This window comes from Gracilinanus agilis, chromosome 4 (genome assembly GCF_016433145.1).
Source record: "Gracilinanus agilis isolate LMUSP501 chromosome 4, AgileGrace, whole genome shotgun sequence".
In the NCBI taxonomy this organism is placed as follows: Eukaryota; Metazoa; Chordata; class Mammalia; order Didelphimorphia; family Didelphidae; genus Gracilinanus; species Gracilinanus agilis.
In genome coordinates this window covers 442,593,162-442,611,494 of record NC_058133.1, presented here as the reverse complement: position 1 = coordinate 442,611,494, position 18,333 = coordinate 442,593,162, and positions in this window count along the sequence as shown.

Genomic DNA, 18,333 nt, shown 5'->3' with positions numbered 1-18,333 from the left:
CAAGCACGGCTAGGGAAAACGGAGTGGCTACCATTATCGTGGGGCTGCTTCTGCTCTACTCTAAATGTTAGTATTAGAGGCTATGAATGCCTCAGAACGTGGGGGCTCATGATAACAGCAGGTCTTGGAGCAGCCCAGTGGAGGACATCTGTTCTTGAAAAGGCTAAAAGAGAACTATCTTACCTGAGCTATTTGTGAAGTATCTCGACCTACACCCTACAGTCAGGCAGCACGCCACGGCAGGACTTCCTACCACTGCCTTGTGATAAGAAAACTTTTTTTTTCTGGTCTAAATTTGTGATTTAATCCATACAAGGGCAGGGCACTCCTATTGTGGAAATTCTTTTCACTTACTATAGATCAGCAAGTGGTCTGAATGCCTGAGACACTGGGAGCATACGTGAAAGCATGAATCAGGGGCAGAACTTTAATGGAAATGTTCCTCATGCTGAAGCTGGCCCTCTGTCTACTATGCCACTCTACTAAAGAAATGTGTTCTAAAAAGAGGTGGATGGTTCCACCCGTAATCCCTGTGATTGCCTACACCAGGTGATAACTCCATGATGTGTATTGTATCTTACCACCGAATGGAACCACAGGATGTTGTTTAGGAATTGAAATGTGAACATTTTCTTCTTGAAGAAAAAGAAAGAAATATAGTTTATTCTGAGGGACCTCTTTTTTTTTTTTTCATTGAATTTTATGAACCACCTTTTGTATCCCATATGGCTATGCTTCAGAAAAAAAAAAGTTATTTCTCATGCCTGGAATGCTCTTGTTACTTCTACCTTTTAGAACCCTTAGCTCTCTCTTACATATACAAGCACCCACTATTTAAAGAGGTTTATCCTAATTTATTCAATTGCTTTCACCTTCTCTTGAATCACTCTGTATTTTAGTGTGTGTGTGCACAAATACACATGTGTATTTGCATGTGTATGTATATGCTGCATTTATTTATTGAGGAACAAGTTGTGTCTCCTCATGGAATATAAATTCCATGAGGACAAGGGCTATCTCATTTGTATGTGTAGCCTCTAACATGTACTCTATTCCAGGGAAGTCAAGGGAGGGACAGGCTTATATTCCTTATCTCACAGTAAAGGGACAGAGGCACAAAGTATCACAGAGCTTTAGATCCACATCTCATTCCATGGCAAAATCTTTTGAATAGGAAAACACTTTATCCTCATCATCTGCCACCAGGATTGGTCTGAAATTTGAGGAATGTTGGTCAGAGAGCAGACAGAAAAGAAAAAGAAGTAGCTCCAGGTTTCCATTAGAGGTCATTGATATCATCAGATCTTCCCATTTTACAGACATGGACACTTAAGGTCAAAGTCAAATGACTTGTTAGTAACAGAAGATCAGAACTCTAGTTCTGGAAGGTACTTGAGAGGCCATATAATTCACTCTTCATTTTTACATATGAGTACACTAAAGGCTAGGGAAGTTTAATGACTTAATCTAAAAGGAAATATCTTTCTGAAATTCTGCTTTCCTGATATCTCATAACACTCTTCAGAAGAAGACAGGACCCCCTTTACTAGCTGCATACATTTACATGAGAGGTTTTCTCAAAATGTATCGTTCAAGTTTAGTAATCACTTAGTTTTCTACTTTCGAGGTGACTGTGTCTAATTCTTGAAAGATAGAGGTGGCACCTCTAATCAGATTTTGCCCTGATCCTAGAAAGAGTTCACTCACTAGTTCACTTACTCAGGATTCATTGATTACTTTTCTGTCTATTGGGATTCTCAAATCTCATTCTCCATGTCTCTCTCAATTGTCACAACACAGACTCAACAGCATATCTGACATCTCTAAGACATGCTTCATTCTGCTCACCACAGACATCATCCAGTGGGCCAACTTTTGAGTTCTGAAAAATAACAAAGCTGACTCAACTGGACTGTAGAGAGTGAAGAAAGTGGGTTGTTTAGAAATGAGGACAAGAAATATAATACTTTGCATATTAGTGGCAATGTTGTAGGATTGAATTTAGGGCTGAGGTTCAAAAGAACTAATTTTTGAAATATAGAATCCTATAATGCTAAAAGGTTGGAATTAGAAGGGATAAGAAATCATCTAGTCTAATTTCCATATTTTATAGAAGAGGAAATTGAAGCCTCATCATCATCCATGAACTTCTATTGAGTGCCTTCTACATATGAGAACAATGCCTTCTAAGTCTGGATGCACATTTTTTAAATGAATGAATAAATTATAATTAATGAGGAACTAAAAAATAAGAGTGAAAGATATCATCAAGGAATTTAATGATAGGAAGATAGGCTGGTTATGTGGCAAAAGAGAAGGCTGATAGGTGGAGAACTGTAGTGCTCCACTAGTGTTCTCGTGATATGAATACCAGCAGAAACATCCAGGTGGCATAATGGATAGAGTATTGGGTCTGGCCTCAGGAAGACCTAAGTTCAAATCCAGATTCAGATGCATCCTAGCTGTGTGATAAGTTACTTAACTTATGTCTCCCTTGATTTCCTCAACTGTAAAAAAGAGATAATAATAGCACCTACCTCTTAGAGTTATGAGGATCAGGTGAGATAATATTTATAAATCAATTAGCACATTACCTGGCATTTAGTAAGTGTGATATAAATGCTAGCTATTATTATTACTATTATTTGCTATTATGATTTTGGGTCAAAACGAAGAAGGCCTCTAGTTAATTGAAGAAACTTGGGAATATGCTAGAACCAGCTCATCCAGGCTCAAAAGAAATGATTTCTAAATTTTCAATTTGAGCACTTATACTTTAGAAATTATGAATGCTACATATCAAGGCTTGATTTATTGTTTTTTAATTGCCTAGATTTATTACTGTGTCTATTTTTCCCCTAGAGAACTGGTTAAGTGATTTGCCCAAGGCCACAAAATTAATGTGTGAGGCTAGATTTGTCTCCCTTGATTGGAACTACAGTCTTCTTTATTATAAACTGAGTGCTCTAACCACTGTATCATCTCCTTTTGTGGCAATTTGTTTCCAGGATACCTTTTCAACATCCTAATCAGAGACATACTGTATGTATGGTCCATTTAGGAGGTGACGAACTCTTCCTGGACCACAGATTGATCTGAGTCAATGGTCCTTTATATTAGGTCTGATATATTTTTAGTCTCAGGAGTACAGAGGAAGCTGGCATCTTTTATAAGTGCACAAATCCAATATAACATCTAAGATACCTTTGAAAACACCTTGTAAAGATGCATGATGGGAGCTAAGATGGCAAAGTAAAGGATGCTCTGCTTGCCCAAACCCTCCAAACACATGAAAAGAAAAAAAAATCTCCTCAAAACAAGAAAGTAGGAAGAATACATCTCACTGTGGTAAAAAGAAGTAATAGTTCAGGGAGTGAAGCACAGATGTATGAACTAGCAGAATGTAGACCAGTCCAACACACTGCCATGGGACCAGAGGCAATGAAGTGGCAGAATGGAAGACCAGCTCAGCCTAAACTACTACTCTGCATGGGTAGTGAAGGCAGAGCAGGCACACAACCAACACTCTTCCATGTGGCAGCAGAGTGTCTAAGGCCACATCCCAGCCCAAGCCACTTGGCAGTGTAAGTGAAGTAGCAGAGTGGGGAGCAGCCCAGTCCATAAGACAACAGAGGAACTGACAGTAAAGAGAGTGGAATTTAGCTGTAGAAAACAGTTGCAAATTTCCCCTCAGCAAGTCAGCAGGACTACCTTCTTAAAAGACATAGTGTGGGAGCCAACAGCAGGCAGCTATACCCCAAGTACTAGAGAAGAGTACTCTACATTTGGAATAATAAGCCCTCTACTCCAGGAGCAGAGAAAAACCTCAATAGATGATATAAGTTAACAGAAAAGAATGAATTAGAAAAATGATCAAAAGACAAAATTAAAAAACTGACCTTAGAAAGTTACTTTAGTGATAGGAAAGATCAAAATACAAACTCAGAAAAGGAAAGATGTGAAGCCTCAAAGAAAAGTATGAAAGGATGTCAAGTCCCCCAAAAGTCCCTTGAAATACTTAAAAAGAAGCTAAAATATAAAATAATAATAGATTGGACAGAAAGACTCAAGAGTTGGGAATAAATTCACTGAGGAAATCAACTCCCTAAAAACTAAAATAGGCCAAAAGGAAATGAGGCACAAAAATACACTGAAGAAAACTCCTTAAAGATTAGGACTGACCAAATGAAAAAAGAAACACAAAAACTCACGGAAAAAAATAACTCTAAATAATTCTAAAAATCAGAATTGGGCAAATAAAAGCTAATGAACCAATAAGACATAAGGAAACAAGGCAAAAATAAAGGAATGAAAAAATAGAAGAAAATCTGAAAAACCTCACTGGAGAAACAACTAATCTGTAAACTGACCAGGAGAGATTCTAAGAATCCTGAGAATATCTGAAAGTAACAATAAAAAAAAAAGATCCAAGACACCATCTTACAAGAAATCACCAGAGAAAATCACCCTGGTATCCACAAACAAGAAGGAAAAATAGAAATTGAAAAAATTAAATTATCTCCTATAAAAGACACCAAATTAATATATGCAGGGGGCTGTCATAGCTAAATCCATAACTTCCAGACAAAGGAAAAAGTACTGTAAGCAACCAGAAGGAAACATCATGGAGCCACGGTCAGGATTACTCAGGACCTAACAGGAATAGAGTAGGCATGTAATATGATATTCTGAAAGGCAAAGGGGTCTAGCACCACAACCAAGAAGTACATACCTAGAAAAACTGAGCATAATCCTTCAGGGAAAAAGATGATGTTCAGTGAAATAGGGAACTTTCAGACGTTCCTGACCAAGATTTCAGAGCTGAAAAAAAATTCATTAAGCAAATTCAACACTGAAGAGAAGCATAAAAAGGAAAAGTGAAAACTTGAGGGTTTTGATAAGGTTGAATTGAACATATTCATACCTGGATGGTGATTATTGAAATTCTTAATATAGCTCTGATACTTAAAACTTAAGGTACCTGAAGTAATCAAGATAACTAAAGTACTTAAAATACTTAAGAACTTTATCACTACTAGTGCAATGAGGAGTATGTATAGAAAGAAGGAAGGAAGGAAGCTGAATATACAGGGGTAAGAATTCAAAGCTAATAACTAATATATTTGTTGCTTCTTGGACTTGCCCCAAATCTTCAGTTTCTACTACTGATTAGAGAAACCATTTCATGTTACCTACATGAGGGTATTGTCTAGAAAAGTTACACAGAGACCATCTGGGAAGGTATTATCTTCCCTTGTATATTTTTAGTCCATGTTTTATTGACTGATTCTGTGACTAAAAAAAGTTTAGTAAGAATGATCAAACCATGAGGACAGCACATTGTTAGAAAGCTTCAATCCTTTGCCACCTGATTGTGTTCCACACACCTCTTCAAGCTTCTCAACTGGGCTCCCAGTTAAGCAGCCATCTAAGATGTGGTCCCAATTGTGTGCCATGAATCATATCAGAATTTACATATTCCCACAATTTAAAACAAAGAACCCTTCATTAATGGAGTCAAAAAATATTCTTGTGGTTGCTATCCATAGCTTTTAGCATGCTTTAAACAATTCCAAATGGAAACATCACCACCGAGGATTGCATTTGGGGAAATATGATCCCTGTTACTTAAATAACCTAGGTTTTATAGCATTACTTGACCAACTCCCTCACAGTCAAGGTCAATGACTTCTCCCAGAGCAATTACTCCTTAGGCTACATATCTACTTATTCCCTGGAACTCATATCCAAGTGAGGTAGAAGATATTGTGTGCCTATAAAAGAACATATACCTAGTGTTACTTGCACTCTTCCCACCCATATGCTCAGAGTGTTAATGTTTTCTCTCTCTGAAATGACGTACCTTTTATATTGTATAAATCTTGTATGTACATAATTATTTATATTGTCTCACCTGTTAGATTATGAGATCCTTGAGGTCAGAAACTTGATTTTTATATTTATTTGTACCCTCAATACTAAATCTAATTCTTAGACCTTAATAAGTACTTAGTAAATGTTCTTCTGATTGAATGATTGGTCTTCATGTTCCTGGTCTCCTCACAAAGAAATCTAGTCCTATTAGCCCATCACTTCCCAAATTGGGCAGAGATTTCAAAATGGCCATCAACACATCAACAGTCTGATTCTCATTTTGATGTCAGGAGGCATAGAGGGGAGAACGTGACAGCTGAATTATAAATTGAAATTTTTACTCCTTTTAATACCTTTCTTAACTATGTCTCTATATGTCATTATATATGTGCTAACTACTCCTACTCTTGGAATGTATTTTCACTTTTGCCTCATAGAATCCCCAAAGAATTATGTCAAGATATAGATCAAGTATCACCTTCTCTCTCTTAATCTTTTCTAATTTTCTCAGTTGCTTGTACACTCTCTCCCTAATTATTTTGGATCTATTTTGTATATACATGTTGAGATAGCTAGGTAATGCAGTGGATAAAATACTAGTCCTGGAATCATGAGTTCAAATCTGGACTCAGATACTTGCTAGGAACCTGACCTTGGACAAGCCACTTAATCCTGTTGGTCTCAGTTTCTTCATCTGTAAAATGATCTAGAGAAGGAAATGGAAAACTTTGCTTGGATCTTTGCCAAGAAAACTCCAAATTCAGTCAAGAAGTGTCAGACAAGTCTAAAAATGTCTGAACGAGATATACATATTATCTCGCCTAATAGAATTCTTGAGAATAAGAATTGCATCATTTTTTGATATTTTGTCCTTAGTACCCAGTATAGTAGTTGGCATACAATGGGAACTTTTAAAACATTTGTTGATTGATTAATAGAATGTCATAGAAGACTGCTAGGAAGTTGAGAGCTTTAAAAGGAATTTTAAGCTTTGTTTCAACAATCTAGGCCTCTATTGAAGATATTAAAATAGGCAATGAGGAGGCCAAGATATCACTCTTCGCAGATGATATGATGGTATACTTAAAGAATCCTAGAGAACCAACCAAAAAATTATTGGAAATAATCAACAATGTTAGCAAAGTTGTAGGATACAAAATAAGCCCACATAAATCATCACTATTCCTATATATTCCCAATACATCCTGGTAGCAAGAGTTAGAAAGAGAAATTCCATTTAAAATCATCCTAGACAATATAAATACTTAGGAATCTCTTTGCCAAGATAACCACAGGAATTATATGAACATAATTACAAAACCCTTTCCACACAATTAAAACTAGATCTAATCAATTGGAAAAACATTAATTGCTCATGGGTAGGACAAGCTAACATGATAAAAAGGACAATCTTACCCAAATTAATTTACTTATTCAGTGTCATATCTATCAAACTATGAAGAAACTTTTTTTACTGAATTAGAAAAAAACTAAAATAAAGTTCATTTGGAAGAACAAAAAAATTAAGAATATCAAGGGAAATAATGAAAAAAATGAGAAGGAAGGTGGTATAGCAGTACCAGATATTAAACTGTACTATAAAGCAGTGGTCATCAAAACAACATGGTACTGGCAAAGAGTCAGAAGGGAGGATCCTTGGAATAGACTTGGGGTAAATGATCTCAGCAAGATAGTGTATAATAAACACAAAGATCCCAGCTTTTGAGGCAAAAATCCACTATTTGACAAAAACAGGTGGGAAAATTGGAAAACAATATGGGAGAGATTGGTTATAGATCAATATCTTATACCCTATACCAAGATAAGTTCAGAATGGGTGAAAGACTTGAATATAAAGAAGGAAACTATAAGTAAATTAAGTGAACACAGAATAGTATACCTGTCAGATCTTTGGGAAAAGAAAGATTTCAAGGGGGCAGCTGGATAGCTCAGTGGATTGAGAGCCAGGCCTAGAGACAGGAGGTCCTAGGTTCAAATCCGACCTCAGACACTTCCCAGCTGTGTGACCCTGGGCAAGTCACTTGACTCCCATTGCCTACCCTTACCAATCTTCCACCTATAACTCAATACACAGAAGTTAAGGGTTTAAAATTAAAAAAAAAAGATTTCAAGACCAAGCAAGAATTAGAAAAAAATTAAAAAATGTAAAATAAATAATTTTGACTACATTAAATTAAAAAGGTTTGTTACAAACAAAACCAATGCAGCCAAAATTAGAAGGAAAGCAACAATTTGGGGAAAAATCTTTATAACAAAAATCTCTGACAACGGTCAAATATATAAGGAGCTAAATAAATTGTATTAAAAAATCAAGCCATTCCCCAATTGATAAATGGGCAAAGGACATGAATGGGTCAGCAATTTTCAGATAAAGAAATCAAAACTATCAATAAAAACATGAAAAAGTGTTCTAAATCTCTTATAATTAGAGAAATGGAAATCAAAACAATTGTGAGGTACCATCTCATATCTAGCAGATTGACTAACAAGACAGCAAAGGAAAGTAATAAATGTTGGCGAGAATGTGGCAAAATTGGAACATTAATGCATTGCTGGTGGAGTTGTGAATTGATCCAAACATTCTGCTTGGCAATTTGGAACTATGCCCAAAGACTTTGATCCAGTCATACCACTGCTGGGTTTATAGCCCAAAGAGATAATAAGGAAAACAATTTGTACAAAAATATTTGTAGCCATGCTCTTTATGGTGGCAATGAATTAGAGAATGAGGGGATGCCCTTTGATTGGGGAATGGCTGAACAAATTGTGGTATCCGTTGGTGATGGTATATTATTTTGCTCAAAGGAATAATGAAATAGAGAAATTCCATATGAACTGGAATGACCTCCAGAAATTGATGCAGAGTGAAAAGGAGCAGAACCAGGAGAATATTATACACAGAGATTGATACACTGTGGCATAATCAATTGTAGTGGACTTCCCTACTAGCAGCAATGCAATGATCCAGGACAATTCTGAGAGACTTATGAGAAAGAACACTATCCACATCCAGAGAAAGAATGGTGGGCACAGAAACACAGAAGAGAAACAACTGCTTGATCACATGGTTCGATGGGGACATGATTGGGGATATAGACTCTAAATGATTACTCTAGTGCAAATATTAATAATATGGAAATAGGTCATGATCAATGACACATGTTAAACCCAGTGGAATTACATGTTGGCTACGGAGTGGTGTGGGAGGAAAGAAGGGAAAAGAACATGAATCATATATCCATGGAAATTTTTCTTAATTAATCAATTAAATAAAATAAAACAATCTAGTCCTCTGATCCCTGATGCTTTCTGATGAAAGGAGATTTAACAAAGCCAAATAATCCCAGGTTATAGGTCAAATTTTTCATGGTCTGTTTTGTGAATAGGATATTCTACTCAGAAACTAACCACTGTGGCACCCCATGGAAAAAATTAGCTTCGTTTAAGGACATCATTGAGGGAGACTGAATCAGACAAAATCTCAATCAGCATAAATATTAATATATTTGCTCACATCCATCCATCTATCCAAGGGGTAACAGTTGGTAACATAATTAACCTACCATGAGATGGTGGGAATGGTCCTATCTGGGAATGAGTTCCCAGCAGAGCATGGGTAGAAGCTTCTACTTTGTCACACAGAGACAACAGATTAGTTCAGCAGTATTATTCATTATTGGGCCTCACATTGAATATCCTTCAACTTATAATGACTTGGCACATTTGCCTCAGAGAGTAGACAGTGTCCATAAATAGCCACAGAGGATAGCTGGTTGCCATAGTTTAGGAGATATATTTACAACTGAAGAACTTACAAAGAAGGGAATTTGTGATGTTGAGGGATAGAGATCATGTTAAAAGGAATGATCAAAGGAACTAACAAAGTTTTTCCTGGAGAAGAGGAGATGTAAGTGGGGATTGAAGAGTTGCCATGTAGAAGAACTATTAAATTTGCCTTCCTTGGCCTAAAAAGGTAGAGCTGGAAGTAAAATACCAGAAGCTGCAGAGATTTCAAAGGGATGCAACTTGCTAATAAGTAGAGCTATCCTCCAGTGAAAGGAGGGCAGCAAGGTGGCACAGCAGATAGAGTATGGGGCCTGAAGTCAGGAAAACTCATCTATCTGAATTCAAATCTGGCTTCAGGTACTTACTAGTTGTAAGTATCTTCGACATATAACTTAACCCTCTTTGCCTTAGTTTCCTCATCTACAAAATGAGCTAGAAAAGAAAATGGGAAACCACTCCAATATTTTTGCCAAGAAAACCTCAATTGGGATCACAAAGAGTTGGACAGGACTGAAAATGACTAAACAAGAACAACAAAATGGGATGTGCTTCCATGAGAAGTTGTGCATTTCCCCTCAGTGCAGGTCCTTCAAGTAAAGCCTAGATGATCACCTATCAAGTATATTTGGAGGGTATGTTTTTTTATTGGGAATCATATTAGATAGTCTGGTCTACCTTTGAGATTGTGATTTGCCTAGCTTTAAATTCATTGTTTTCAATACAATTACAAAAATTGTCCTCAGGCAAGGGAATGAAAAGCTTAAGTGTCATAATTTGATGAGTGATAAAAAGCTTCTGACTTTACAAAGCATTTTATAAGTATAATTTCTGTCAATACTGACAACAACTCTATGACATATGCACTGTAGGCACTAGTATTTCACTTTTACCAAAAAAGGAAACCAACATAAGGGAGTGAAGTGTCTTGTCTAAGTACAAGCAGTTTATGAGCATAGATGCTGAGATTCAAACTTAGATCTGACTCAGAATCCAGTGTTCCTGTGGCAACACTATGGCTGCCATTATTTTCACATTCAGAGAGCCGAGCGTTTGGGTGTTTAGGCATGCAGTATTGTTAAACTGACCCTGAGAATGAGTATTCTTTATTATTATACCATTTCTACACTGTTTTATATATATATATATATATATATATATATATGAAATTTCAAAAATACATAGACGAATTTTGCTATAAAATCATTTCTTGGGCGCTCATCACTGCATGGCAATCTCTTGCTTTGCCTCTGATTGGTTCACTGTCACATTCCATGGATATTTTTCTAAACTCCTTTGCTCTCCTCAAGGGACTGACTCTACCCACTCAGACCATCTCTACCACTTTACGCTCAGAGAAGGTGAGAGGCCTTCTGTTTGCTTATGCCAACTCTTCCATTGATCCCATCATCATCACCAGAAGTAAGGGTCCATTTTAATTCAAAGAAGCTGACATGCAGAGGGAATTTGCTTTGATGCAACTTCTCCCTATTAAAACAAGACATAGTAAAGAAATTTGTCAGTCTGACATGGTCATCTGTGGGCTATCCAAAAGCAGCTATCTCCTTAAAAGTCTCAAATACTCCCAGTCATCACTTTTGCTAATACAATTTCCTATTCCTTGTTAACTGTGTCCCCAAATTAAAACAGATTTCCAGAGTATGTCCCCACAAATCCATCAGTTAAAAAAAACTTTTAACATCCTTTCCCTTGCTTAAAAGTTCAATAACAACTGAACATATGAAGATATCCTGTATTAACATAAAGAAATTTGGCATAAAAGGTGAGATTTGGTTTTCTACATTTTATTCACTTTATTTTATTCACTACCCACAGCTAGAATTCTCAATGATTCAGTGGCAGCAGTAGGTCTGTATTAATTTGCATGTTCATTTAACACAGTATCTGACACTCACCAAGCATTTAATAAATGCTTTTAAAATAGGGAATATGGCTCATCAGGTAGTCTTAATCAGAATTTTGAGTTGTATTCACAAAGACCAAGATGGAAGACAAATTTACCAAATGAAGAGAGAAGATGAATGTGTGAGGAAAAGAGGGGAGACATTTATCAAGATAAATGCATTCCAAATGTGGTGGTTTGGGAAGATTCATAGCTTATCTGTCATAGTTAGTCAATACACATTTATTAACCACCTACTATGTGCTAAGCACTGGGGATACAAGAAGCAAATGGCAGTCCTGTGCTCTCAGGAAGTTCATAATCAAATTATTCATATGCACAGTACTAAGAGGGACCTTAAAAGTCATCTAGTCCAATTCCTTCATTTTACAAAGAAGGGAGAAGTACACAGGCATGCAGAGAAATGACTTGCCTAAGGTCACAAAAGAATGAAACACTAGGATTGGAACTCGTCTCTCCAAACCTAGTGTTCTTTTCATCAAATCGCATTATCACTATTCTGAGCCACATTCTCCTCATTTCTCTGGCTTTTCCAAGCAGCAAGATGGGCAAGGAGCCACCCTGATTTCAATCATGTTTATTTCTGAAGTAGGAGGCATTAAATTTATTCAAACTGGCTTCCCATCTTTCCTTCCTGAAGAGCTGTGGATGCTTAACAGTCATATCTTCTGGGTATCAAACACTAATCTGAAAGCAATTACCTTGGCTTTGGCACACGCAAACCTTAGGAGCTCCTGTTATCAAAAATATTGAGCCCAACTGAGTAGCTGATGGCTACGATGATAGTAGTGAATATCCTTTCACTAGGGCTGAATTTCCCAACTCCGAAAGGAAGGAAGCAAGGAGGGTTATGAGGGAGGTGTTGACAAGCGGGATGGGGTTAACTTCTAATTAGCCCAACTCACGCTGGCCAGCAATCTGATCGTCTCTGCCACGATGGCGTTCCGTCCCCTTGAGTCCAAGCCTCAGGCCTCTGGCCCAACAGGCAGTGGCCGAGGTTCTCTCTCCGTCGTGCCCGCCGCTGGTGTGATGGCCAGATGATACACCTGTTGCCTGCCAGCTCCTGCAGGTTAATTTCCACTGCCAGATAAATTGCTCTAATTTGCATTGACTTTCAGCGGGCTCCCGCTGGCAAACACCTGGAGGCAATCGCCCGCAGATGACAGCCAGGAGGCCCAGGTGTGCTGCGGGGGCGGAGGCTGCCTCGCCCCAGTTCGATCTGACATGATGTCTCAGAGCTTAGAGTGCAAAACAAGTACCCCAGGTTAATGAGTCGCAAAGACATTAAAATTCCAAAAAAAGGCACACAAAGCAAGCAAGCAAGCAAGCAGAGTCTTAAAGGCAACCGTCAGTGTCAAGCAAGGGGAAAACACATGCTCTGGATAGCATCAATAAGTGCAACTGGGGCCTCGTTCTGACAATATTTCCCCAGCCTCTTCCAATCCCAGGCTCCTCCTCCCTCCGACTCTGCCACTCCAGCATGGGGAACTATGTTTTCAGTAATGGCAGTCCAGATGGTAACTGTCTTTTCTGGATAATTCTTGCTAATGAGTTGAGTATCTACCGGTACATTCATACCCTCTAGGATACCCCCTTTCTTCTCCGTTGGGCACTATTTCTGCATTTGGTTTTATACCTGCTGATTCTAAGAAAATGGCTGTAAATAGTAATAATAGTAACGGGTGAACATTTATAGAGCACTTAAAGGTTGCCAAGAGCTTTACCTATGTTCTGCGGTTTGAGCCTAACAAGGAACAAATGAATGAGTGTCTCAAAGAGGCAAATTTTGGCTTGAGGCATGATACAGTATGAAGAAATTGGCTCTCGTTGGAAGCCTGGAGTTCTCCTGCTTCTAACATGGTTAATCTATGTGACCTTAGGGAAGACACTAAGCCTCCTTTGATCTCTTATCTTCAACTGAAAAATGAGAAGGGGATTGAACTAGATGATGTTTTTTGATGGATGTTCATTTGGATCCCATTTAATAGCACTTTCAAAAAAGATATCCATAATGCAGATGAAAACATATGATTTATCACTTGTTTATTTGGGTATATGTTTGGGAGTTTGGGTTTAATAAGATTACTCACTTATAAAAATGAATAATACGGAAATATGCTTTGTGTGATAATATATGTGTAATGCAGAAAAAAGGATGTCCACAGACATCTTGAACACAGCATGCCCCAAACTGAACTTAATATTCTTCCTCTAACCCCACCCCCAATCCTTTCCTCTTCCTAATTATTACTATTCAAAAGTTTTATCTTTATTTTATTCCAATAACAAATTTCCACATAAGTTTTCCAAAGTTACAGGATTCATATTGTCTCCCTCTCCTTTTCCCACCCCCTTCCCAGAACTGACCAACAATTCCAATGGCCTATACATGTATTCCTAATAATTACTTTTGAGGGTAACATCATCTTCCCAGTCACACAGGCTCAGCCCAAGTATTGCTCTTGATGTCTCACTACCTCTCATCTCTCATCTACAATCTATTGTCATGAATTTCCCCTTTGCAATAATATCTCTCAAAAATATGACTCCTCTCCTCTGACACTTGCACCAGCTAGGCTTTCATTGCCTCAAGTCTAAACTATTCCAATAACCTGCTGGTGTATCTTCTTGCCTCAATTCTTTCTCTTCTCCAGTTTATCCTCCACTACACTGTCAAAGTGATCTTCCTAAATCATAGGTCTGACTAAGTCACCCGCTACTCAATAAATCCCAACAGCTCCCTGTCACCTCCAAGATCAAATAGGGAATCCTCTCTTTAACTTTTTAAAGCTTTTCCTAACTGGACACCTCTCTGCAACATACTCACAGTCTTATTATGCCTTATAACTCTTCATGCATTATGCAATCCAGTGACACTGGACTTTTTGCTATCCCTGGAACAAGACACTTCATCCCCTAATGGGCATTTTCACTGGCTGGCTGTCACAGCTGGGATGCTCTCCCTCCTCCTCTCTACCTCCTAGCTTCTCTGGCATTTTTCAAGTCTCAGAATAGTCTGTCTTCTACAGGAAATGCCATTCTTGATCCTCCTTAATTCTAATGATTTCCCTCTGTGAATCATCTCTAACTTATCTTGTATATATCTTGTTTGCACATAAAAAATAGCTAATATTTATATAGCAATTATTATGTGCCAGACACCATGTTAAACACTTTACAATTATCTCATCTGCTTCTATTTGATTATTATTAATATCCGTTTTGATCCTTGAACTAGGTGCTATTCTTATTCTCATTTTATAGATAAGGAAACATTGGTAAACACAGGTTAAGTGTTTTACCAGTCATATAGCTAGCAAGTACCTAAGGCCATATTCGAACTGAGTTCCTCCTAACTCCAAGCGTAGTTCTCTATGTTCTGTTCTACCTAGCTATTGCATCCTAGTTATTTATAGATGTTCTCCTCAATAGACTGTAAGTTCCTTCAGAGCAGGGACCGTCTTTGACTTTCTTCATATTTCTAGCACTTAATTCCAGTTCCTAGAATATAACATATGGTTCTTGTTGTTGTTGTTGTTGTTCTATTGTGTATGATTTTTTGTGACCCCATTTGGTGTTTTCTTGGCAAAGATACTGGAATGGTTGGTTATTTCCTTCTCCAGCTCATTTCACAGATAAGAAAACTGAGGCAAACAGGATTTAAGTGATTTGCCCAGGATCACACAGCTAGTATATGTCTGTGGCCAGATTTAAACTCATGAATTTGAGTCTTTCTGACTCAAGACTGGGCATTCCATTCATTCTACCAGCTAGCTGCCCACACAATGACTACAATTATGTAAATTAACACTAAAATGAAGCTCAACTCTTAATGATGTTAGTAACCTAGCTGCCCTCATGCTTAATGTTTATTGGCTGCTGTCCCTGTCAAGTCCAAATCTATGATCCTATTTTTTTAACTTCATAAGAAAGAATTAGCAGAACTTTTGGTAAAAGAAATTTAGATTTTATGTTTGATAAAGTAGAAAGAACATTACCTCTAGGGTCAGACAACCTAGATTCAGATTCTACCTCTGAACCTTACTATTTTCATGAACTTGGGCAACTCACAACCTTAGTTTTTCCCCACCTTCAAAATGAGAGGGTTGGACTAGGTGATCTCTAAACTATGAAAGAGAACTTTCCAGAAATAGAATAGACTGCCTTCAGAGATCATGCAGGAGGAACCTTCAAGTAGGAAATGGAAACAGCTACTGTTTTTATCCTCATTTTGAAGACATGGAAATGGAGTCTCAGAGAGATTTTTGCCTTGCCTATAGTCAAAGGTAAGGATTTGAATCCAGGTCTTCATGACTTCTAGTCTAATGCTTTACCTACTAAACAAAAGAAAATTAATATCTCTCAGCTACCAGGCCTTTAAAAATGTATTTTTATTTAATTTAATTTAACCCCAGATTATATGCTAATACAGCTACTAGAACTTTTTAACACATGCCATTTTTCTTTCTCATTACTTTTATTTAAGTTTAACACCCATACTTCATGGTAGGAGGTAATACTGGTTTTCTCAAAGGCTATGTTGCCATAGGAGCCTAATTTCTTGCAGTTCCTCTCCCTTGGATGAATGGTTTGCTCCATCTGTTGTTGGAGGGATTGTGTCAGATGAGGAGAAAGACTTATTTCCAAGTTGGGCATGGCATGATGTAACCTTTATCACAGCCATTCTCAAAAACCATTACCTATGTCAAAAAAGGCTTTGTCATATACATTGGTAAGAGGAAACCTTCTCACTGATTCCATTTCAGTTCAAGTTTTAAAGTCATGGTTATCTCCACATAAGTTATATTCATATCTTGAACAATAGCAACCATATAAGTCATCTCATCTTGCAAGAAAAATTAGGTTAGGTTGGAAAATAAGGCAATTGAGATAAATAAAGAGGGATTTTACCTATCTTTTGTGTTCTCTGGTGTCTGGATTGTCATAGGAATGCATTTTATGAACATCTTGTGTAATAGGATTAATCATATAACTCAATTTAGAAGGGACTTCAGAGATCATCACAACCAACCTTATCATTTTATAGATGAAGATACTGAGGCCCAGTGAGATTAAGTAAATTGTCAAAGGTCACAGAGGTAGTAAGTATCAGAGTTGGTACTTGAACCCAGGGGTGGTTAGGTGAATCAGTGGCTAGAGGACTGGGCATGGAGTCAAAGAAGACTCATCTGTGTGATTTCAAATTCATCCTGGGAAAGTGACTTAACCCTGTTGCATCAGTTTCCTTGTCTGTAAATTAGCCAGAGAAGGAATGACAAACCACTCAAATATCTCTGTCAAGAAACTCCAGTGGGGTCATGAAAAGTTGAACATGACTGAAATAACTGTACAACAACATAATGTGAGCCCAAATTCTAAAACTATAGAGCCAGTGCCTTTCATTTGGGAGGCCACCTGAGACTTCCATCTGGTTTGTTTCCTCTTAAACCAACATGATTTGAAATTGGAAAGTATACACTTGAATCCATCCACAGAAGTAGCTGAATAAAAAAAAATTCATAGGATCCCAGACTTTTTGAATCTACAAAACTGCTATTTTATACAAGTAGTTGAAGGATATAGCATAAGGGTTCCTTTTAAAAAACAAATAGGAATCTATGAGTTAACTGACAAGTCTTTTTATTTTTTTATTTTTATTTTAAATATTTTCCCATAGTTACATGTTTCATGTTCTTTCCCTCTCCCTCAAGCTACCCCAACCCCCTGTAGCTGACGCACAATTCCACTGGGTTATGCCATGTATCATTGATTAAGACCTAATTCCATATTATTGATAGTTGGGCTAGAGTTATCATTTAGTGTCTACATCCCCAATAATATCCACATCAGCCCATGTGTTCAAGAAGTTGTTTTTCTTCTGTGTTTCTCCTCCCACAGTTCTTCCTCTGAATGTTGTAGGAAATATAAGTAAAGGTAATGGGGTCACCAGGGATATTATAAATAAACTAAGTGGTTTGTGAGTACACACACTGGGATTTATGAGAGACTAGATGTGGACATGAAGACCTGAACAGCCAAGCTGCTCCTAACTGACAAAGGTCAGTTAGCCACTGTCACTCTGGGCCAGAGGCTTTGAATCCAACAGACAAGGTAACAGGATATAACTGGGTTTAATTATGAACAACCAAAAGGTGGGATAGGGATATCTACTCTAAAACCTTAAATCTAATGATATAACCCACAGGGAAAGGGAAGGCTTATTTCTACACTAACTTAGCAATCTAAACTGATAGGGCCCAAGGAGCAGTGGAGTCTCTGGGTGACTGCCTCAGACCTGAAACCTGCCAGGCTTGAGCAGCTCAGCTAGGGGCTTTGTGGCTTTGGGATTCTCACTGCAATCCACTGATGATCTCTGGATGCCAAGAGCCAAGGTGGTCTCAAGTACCAAGTAGGAAGGGTTTTGCTTGAAACGCTGTCCACCAGATATCAAAACTTTCTCCTCTTCCTTGGCACAGGACTGTTGATCTTTTCTCTTTGCTAGATGCCATCACTCAGGATCCCAGGGTTAAAATCAAGATACAGGATGTCCTTTTACTCTGAGTGATCCCAGGGCTAACCACAGTTTGTGTTAACCCCCAATGGAAGAGCACAAGTCACTTCTTCCTGCTCCCTCATTCCATCCTGGAATTCCCAGCTCCAGCTCCTTCCTGCTAGATACATCTTAATACCTAATCAATGACTAATCTTATCTTCCTCACAACAATGTGGCT